We start from the raw sequence: 8,562 nt of genomic DNA, 5'->3' as shown, positions 1-8,562 counted from the left end.
TTCTGACGTGCTGCTGGATTCAGTTTGCCAGTATTTTATTGAGGATTTTCACATTGATGTTCATCAGGGATATTGGCCTGAAATTTTCTGTTTGTTGTCTCTGACAGGTTTTGTATCAGGATGATGCTGACCTGATGAAATGAGTTAGGGAGGAGTCCCTCTTTTTCAATTTTTTGGGATAGTTTCAGAAGGAATGCTACTAGCTCCTCTTTGTACCTCTCATAGAATTCAGCTTTGAATCTCTCTGATCCTGGGATTTTTTTTGGTTTCTAGGCTATTAATTACTGTCTCACTTTCAGAACTTGTTTTTGGTCTATTCAGAGATTTTACTTCTTCGTAGTTTAGTCTTGGGAGGGTATATATGTCCTTCCAGTTTAGTTATGTGGAGGTGTTCATAGTATTCTCTGGTGGTAGTTTGTATTTCTGTGGGATCAGTGGTGATCTCCCCTCTATCATTTTTTATTATGTCTACTTGATTCTTCTCTCCTTTCTTCTTTATTATTCTGTCTAGTAGTCTATCTATTTTGTTAATCTTTTCAAAAGTAAAAACAGCTTCTGGATTCATTGAATTTTTTGAAGTTTTTTGTGTCTCTATATCCTTCATTTCTGCTTTGATCTTGGTTCTTTCTTATTTTCTGCTAGCTTTTGAATTTGTTTGCTCTTGCTTTTCTAGTTCTTTTCATTGTGATGTTAGAGTCTGAATTTTAGATCTTTTCTAAATTCTCTTGTGGGCATTTAGTGCTACAAATTTCCCTCTTAACACTGCTTCAGCTGTGTCTCAGAGATTCTGGTGTGTTTTGTTTTTGTTCTCATTGATTTCAAAAAACTTACTTATTTCTTCCTTAATTTCATAATTTACCCAGTTGCCATTCAGGAGTAGTTTGTTCACTTTCCATGCAGTTTTGGAGTTTTGAGTGAGTTTCTCAATGCTGAGTTTAATTTGATTGTACTGTGATCTGAGAGACTTCTTTTTTTAAATGATTTCTGCTATTTTGCATTTGCTGAAGAGCATTTTACTTCCAATTATGTGGCCAATTTTAGAACAAATGCTATGTGGTGCTACAAAGAATGCATATTCTGTTGATTTGGGGTAGAGAGTTCTGTTGATATCTGTTAGGTCTGCTTGGTCCAGAGCTGAGCTCGAGTCCTGAATATCCTTGTTAATTTTCTGTCTTGTTGATCTAATATTGACAGTGAAGTCTTAAAGTCTCCCACTATTATCGTATGGAAGTCTAAGTCTCTTTGTAGGTCTCTAAGAACTCGTTTTATGAATCTGGGTGCTCCTGTATTGAGTGCATATATATTTAGGATGGTTAGCTCTTCTTATTGCATTGATCCCTTTACCATTATGTAATGCCTTTGTCTTCTTTGTCTTTTTTGATCCTTGTTGGTTTAAAGTCTGTTTTATCAGAGACTAGGATTGCATCCTCTGTCTTTTTTGTTTGTTTGTTTCTCTTTCCATTGGCTTGGTAAATCTTCCTCCATCCCTTTATTTTGAGCCTATGTATGTGAGATGTGTCTCCTGATACAGCACACTGATGGGTCTTGACTCTTTATCCAACTTGCCAGTGTATGCCTTTTAATTGGGGCATTTAGCCCATTTATATTTAAAGTTAAATTGTTATGTGTGAATTTGATCCTATCATTATGATGCCATGTGTTAGTTGATGAATGGTCTCTACATTTTGCTTTCTTTTGAATTGACAGGTACGGGTTTTTTCTTTCCATATTAATACTTCCTCCAGGAACTCTCGTAAGGCAGGCCTGGTGGTGCAAAATCCCCCAGCAGTTGCTTGTTTTAAAATGATTTTATTTCTCCTTCACCTATGAAACTTAGTTTGGCTGGATATAAAATTCTGGGTTGAAAATTCTTTTCTTATTTTCTTTTTTTTTAAGGTAAGACATTTTTATTTGAAAATCTCAATACTTTGTTTTTAACAGTAAGGACAAGGCATGCATGCTGGCCATGAAAGCACCCTTGGTTCTGAGAAGCAGCAGAGGAAAAGCTAAGTGAGAAAATATATAGACAAGTCACATTATAGGAAGTAGTCTGTCTCTATGGCAGAACCAGTGGAAAAACACACTGTGAAAATTTTCTGCTTGTTTACTTTGGCTGAGGAGGTGTGAAGGCTAAAAAAATTACACAAAATCAAGGTCATCAAAAATGTTCCACTAACCAGTAAGTGGCCCTTGTTCTTCTATCACATGAACTTCTTGCATACAGAGGCATAGGGAAAACTCAGCTGTTTCAGTGATGAGTAATCAAAAAGGATATGTATTCACAGTATACATATCCGTCCCCCCCAGTTCCCTCCCCCGCAAGATGTCCTCTGGTGGATCTTTTTTCATTTTTCTCTACCGTCTCCCATTAGCCCAGGTTCATGGAGTCCTTAATGTTCATATTCAGTCATTTTAATACACCAATAAATGCAGGAAGGTCAATCAAGACTAAAGAAGGTACAATGGCATGGAGCTGGCACTGGTGCTAGCTACAAAGGTGACTTGTCTACTGAAGACACATGGGATCCACCTGTGATGAACAAATCTGAGATGAAGGCACGCATTCTGCATTACTCTGACCTTTTAGCAGACCTTCTGGTCTGGCAGTAGAGGATTGCTCTGAAGTAAATTCAAATGGCCATTGATGAGAGCTGTAGGTCTATTATGTTCACAAAATAAACTGAAATTGATGTAGTGAAACCGATCTCCCGGGACCAGGCGATTCCGGCAGGTAGAGCATGTAAAACACTTAAGATGATACACATTGCCTTGCGCCCTTATGACGAGTTCGCTCCCAGGAATCGACTGTCCACAAGCGCTGCAAGCACCGCTATTCCCAAATAACCTAATGTAGTCATTTCTGCAAAGGATCATGCCGCTCTTGGTGTAACAGGACATGCCGATGTCGCCCAGTTGCGCCTGGCAGCAGGAGCACTTGAGGCACCGGCTGTGCCAGTAGCTGTCCATGGCATAGAGCAGAAACGGTCCGCAATCTTGCCCCCGCAGCCTGCGCACCGCCTCCAGGAGAGGGAGCCGGCCGTCACCAGGGGCTGCTGCTAGCTGCTGCCCGGATTCATCATGGTCTGCTTTTCCCCTATATTGCAATATTGCGAGAGGCGGCGGCTGCGAAATGCGAGCGAAGCCGCTCGGCTTCCAGGGAAGTGGCGCCTGGGCTGGCGGCGCTGGAAGGAGGGAGGGAGTTCTCGCAGAAGCAGGAAAGGGGAGGAGGGGGCTAAGGGAGGCTTTTTTTTTTTTTTTTTTTTTTTTTTTTAATCGCGTTGCTCTGGGCGGGTTGGGGGGCCCCGCGTAAGTGGCAGGCGGCCGGGAGCAGAAGTGTCAATCTCAGTCCTCGTCCTTCTCCTCAGCCTCCTCCGGCTGCGCGCGAGCAGCTGCAGAAGCCCTCGGCCCGCGCGGCGCGGCTTCAGGAGCGGCGCAGCGGCAGCAACTCTTTTTTTTTTTTTTTTTTTTTTTAGTAATCAAAAAGGATATGTATACACAGTAGTCACACAAAGATGCCACACAAAGGAAAGGGAAACAGAACAGGAAGAAACAAAAGGTTGATAGAGCACACTATCAGAAAAAAGGTTTTCATAAAGCAGCTTAAAATTATAATCAAACATTTTAGCACTAACCTTAAACATAGAATGAATAAATCTTCTCTTTGAGGAAGAACCACAAAGCAGAAATATAAGAGCTTATGGAACATGCAGCCAACAAGCATAGAAAAAAATATTCAATTACTAATTGTTGGAGAAATGCATATTAAAAAAAAACAGAGATACTATTTCACACCAGTCAGAATGGTAATTGTTAAAAAGTCAAAAGATAAGGGATATTGGTGATGTTGCAGAGAAAAGGGATCTCTTATATACTGTTGGTGAACATGAGGAATCGAAGGCTGTGTTGGGTGATGTTGCCGGTTAAAATTATATAATGTTTTTCATTGAGAGCATATTACATGTTATCATTTAGACTTTGGACTACGGCAGTGTGGAATTGATGTGTTTCTTTAAAAAAAAGATTAACAGGAATATTTGTGTTTGGCTCTTCTTTATTTTTAGTTTCATTTTAAAATTACTTGTATTTGAAATTTTATAATTTTTACTTGTATTATAGAATAAAGGGTACATGTGCAGGTTTGATGAATGAGTGTATTTTATGATTCTGAGCTTTAGGGTACAAATGATCTCAACACCCTGGTATTATGATTACTAATCATAATATAACAGCTCAGAAAAACTAGGCTCTTTTTCAGGCCACACTCCATCTCTCTCCCCACCAGCTAGTAGTCCCCCCCATCTCCATCTACTGTTTTCATTTTACGGTTTTATATATATTCAATATTTAGCTCCCACTTATAAGTGAGAACATACAATAGTTGTTTTTCTGTTGTTGTGATAATAGGCTTAGGACAATGGCCTTGAGTAGCATCATTAGTTCTGCAAAAGGCATAATTTTTTTCATTTTATAGATGCATAGTATTCCATGATGTATGTGTACCATTAGTGTACCATCAATGGGCATACAGATTGATTTCATTTCTTTGCTATTGTGAATAGTGTCATGATAAACATGTAAGTACACATGGTTTTTTTGGCAGAATAGTTTATTTTATTTTGGATACATACCCAGTAATGGGATTACTGGGTTGAATGGCTGCTCTGTTTTAAGATCTTTGAGACATCTCCAAACTACTTTTCACAGTGGTTGAACTAATTTATATTTCCATCAGCAGTTTATAACATTCCCTTTTCTCTGCAATTTCACTGGCATCTGTTTATTTTTTTATTTTTATTTTTACTTTTTATTGATAGCCATTCTGACTGGTGTGAGATAGTATCTCATTATGGTATTGATTTACATTACTCTTATGATTATAGATCCATTTGTACAACTTCTTTTGAAAAGTTTGTCTGTTCATGTCTTTTGCCCATTTTATATTTGTGTTATTTGGGCTTTTTGCTTATTTGCTTAATTTTCTTATAGATTCTAGATATTAGACCTTTTTCAGATACATAGTTGGAAATAATTTTTCCCATTATGAAGGCTCTCTATTTACTCTGGTGTCAATTTATTGCAGAAACACTTTAGTTTAATTAGGTCTCAGTGTCAATTTCTGTTTTTTTGTTGCAATTGTTTTTGGGGACTTAGCCATAAATTATTCACCAAAGCTAATGTTGAAAAGAGTATTTCCAAGATTTCCTTTTTTATTTTACTTTATTATTTTTTGAGACAGGATCTCATTCTGTTGCCCAGGCTAGAGTGCAGTGGTGTGATCTCAGCTTAGCTCACCACACCCACACCTCCCAGACTCTAGCCATCCTCCCACCTTATGAAGTCTTTTCTGCATTGCTTATTTTTGTTGATTTTGTCAAAGATCAGATTGTTCTATGTGTGTCAGTTTATTTCTCAATTATTTACTTTTTTTATTTTTATTTTTTAACCAGTATCATGTTGTTTTAGTTACTGTAGCTTTCTGGCACAGTATGAAATGGAAATATGTAATACTGTTGGGTTTGTTCTATTTGCTTGGGATTGCTTTGGCTACCCTGGCATTTTTGGTGTTGTTCCAAATAAATTTTAGAATAGATTTTTCTAATTCCATAAAAAATGACACTGATATTTTTATAAAGATAGAATTGAATCTGTAAATTGTTTTGGAAAGTATAACCATTTAAAAAATATTGATTCTCCCAATCAATGAGAATGAAATGTTTCTCCATTTATTTTTGTCATCTCTGATTTTTTTCAGCAGTGTTTTGTAGCACTTCTTGTAGAGATCTTTCATTTTTTGGTTTGATGAATTCCTGAGTATTTCATTTTTATGACTTTTATGTGGCTATTGTAAGTGGATTTGTATTCTTGATTTGCTTCTTAGCAAGAACATTATTGGTGAATGGAAATGCTACTGATTTTTTGTAAGTTAACTTTGTATCCTGAAACTTTACTGAATTCATTTTCCAGTCCAAGGATAATTAGAATGAGTCTTTTGGGTTTTCAATGTATAGAGTCCATATCATCAGCAAAGAGAGATAGATTGACTTCTTCTTTTCCTATTTCAGTGTCTTTTGTTTCTTCTGTTGCCTGATTATTCTGACTAGGACTTCCAGTAGTTAAATAGGAGTAGTGAAAGTAAGCATCCTTGCCTTGTTATAGTTCTCAAACAGGATGGTTCCAGCTTTTGGCCCCTCAGTACGATGTTGGTAGTGAGTTTGTCATAGATGGCTCTTACTCTTACAAGGTTTGCTTTTTAGATGCCTAGTTTCTTGATGATTTTTATCATAAAGAGATGTTGGATTTCACTGAAGGCTTTTCCTGCATCTATTGTGATGATCACGTGTGGCTTTATTCTATTTATAAGAGGGATCACATTTATTTATTTGCATATATTAAATCAACCTTGTATTTCAGGAATAAAGCCCCTAGGATCACGGTAAATTAACTTTTTGATATGCTGCTAGATTTAATTTCCTAGTATTTTGTTTACAATTTTTGCATCAATGTTCATCAGAGATATTGGTATGAAGTTTTCTTTATTTGTTAAGTCTCTGCCAAATTTTGGTATCAGCATGATGCTAGCTTCTTAGATTAAGTTAGGAAGAAGTTCCTCCTCCTAAGTTTTTGAAATAAATTCAATATAATTGGTATCAATTCTTCTTCGTACATGTTAGAGAATTCAGTTGTTATTCCATTCAGTATTTTGTGATTTGTAGGATTTTGTGGTTGGTAGGATTTTTATTAACGATTCCATCTCTGAACTTGTTACTGATCTGTTCAGATTATCACTTTCCTACTGGTTCAATTTTGAGAGACCGTGTGTCTCTGGGAATTCATCCATTTCCTCTTCTTTTTCTAATTAATTTGCATAGAGATGTTTATAATAATCTCTGAGGTTCCGTTGTATTTCTATGAGGTTGGCTGTTCTATGACATTTCTAATTCCACTTTTATCTTCTGTTTGTTTTTCTTTGTTAATGTGGCTAATGGTTTATCAATTCTGTTTATTTTTCAAACAACCAATACTTGGTTTAATTGATCTGATCTTTTGATGAATTTTTGGTCTCAATTTTATTCAGTTCATCTCTGATTTTAGTTATTTCTTTATCTTCTATTAGCTAAAATCTGCTTTATCGCTGAGTATATAGCCTATCTTAGAAAACACTCTGTGTGCAGATGAGAAAAACGTATTGTCCGTAGTTGCTGGGTGATGTATTCTTTAGATGTCTGTTTGGTCCAATTAGTTAAGAGTTAGGTTTAAGTCTAAAATTTTTTGGTAATTTTCTGCCTTAATGACCTGTCTAATAGTTTTAGTGGAGTATTGAAATTACCCACTATTATTTTCTGCCCTTCTAAGGCTTTGCATAGGTCAAGAAGTACTTGTTTTGTGAATCTAGGTGCATTTTTATTATCTACTCATTAATTGAAATTTATTTCAGTTCTCCAGGAAGAAAACTCTTTGGTATTGTCCTTGGCACAAGTTTGCTGGTAATAAATTATCTCTCTTTTTTTGCTTTTATTTATTTATTATTTCTATTTGTTTGTTGAGATAGAGTATCTGTGCTGCCAAGGCTGGAGTGTGGTGGTATGATCTAGGCTCACTGCAACCTCTGCCTTCTGTGTACAAGCAATTCTTGTGACTCAGCCATCTGAGTAGCTGAGATTACAGGCATGTGCCACCATACCCAGCTATTTTTTGTATTTTTAGTAGAGACAGGGCCAACTCCTGGCTTGAAGTGATCCACCCACTTTGGCCTCCCAAAGTGCTGCGATTATAGGCATGAGCCACCACTCTTGGCTTGTGTGTGTGTGTGTGTGTGTGTGTGTGTGTGTGTTTTAATTTTGCTTTTAAATGTCATTATTTCATTTTGTTTAAATTTTATATAAATTTTTATTTTTAAATTACACTGTTACACTGAGTGGTCTTATGCACACTTCATAAAGTTTACTTCAAAGACAATGTTTTACTGTGCTATAGTACATTGTCAAAACCGGGACACTGACTTTGGTAAGATACAATTACCTCAGGTACAGACATTATTTAGATATTACTATTGTTTATATGCAATCCTGTGTGTGTGTGTGTTATGTGTGTGTGTGTCTGCACATCTATAAAACGGTCTCAAATGTGTAGACTTACTTTACTATCACACTATTAGGATTCACAACTCTTCCATCATCACAATTAAGGACCCCAATGGTACCCCTTAATAGTCATTATTTCCATAACCTTAATCCCTGGAAGCTACTGATGTGTTGTTCATCACTAAAATGTAGTCACTTCAGCAATGTTACTTAAACAGAGTAATACAGTATGCAGTCATGTGTGATTTCCTTTGATACATTTAATATAATGTTCTTGAGATCCATTGTATACTAATAATCTGCCCCTTGATATTACAAAATAGAATTTCATTGTACTGATATCCAATTTTTTATTCTATTTGCTCATCAAAGGCCATATATGTTGTTGCCTGTATCTGGCTATTACAAACAAAACTTTTGTAAATCTTAGTTAACAGGTTTTTTTGGTGTGAAAATAAGTTTGCATTTTTCCAGGGTAAAA

At 36.4% G+C, this 8,562-nt stretch overlaps 1 pseudogene; it reads right to left on the bottom strand.

Moving 5' to 3' along the window:
- Nucleotides 1-2,344: 2,344 nt before the first annotated feature.
- On the bottom strand, nt 2,345-3,111 carry LOC100397514 (LIM domain transcription factor LMO4 pseudogene; annotated as a pseudogene).
- Between the last annotated feature and the right edge of the window lie 5,451 nt (nt 3,112-8,562).

The sequence above is a fragment of the Callithrix jacchus genome, chromosome X (assembly GCF_049354715.1).
Source record: "Callithrix jacchus isolate 240 chromosome X, calJac240_pri, whole genome shotgun sequence".
NCBI lineage: Eukaryota > Metazoa > Chordata > Mammalia > Primates > Cebidae > Callithrix > Callithrix jacchus.
The sequence above is the reverse complement of the archived record's forward strand: the minus strand, read 5'-3'. Positions and strand labels throughout refer to the sequence as shown.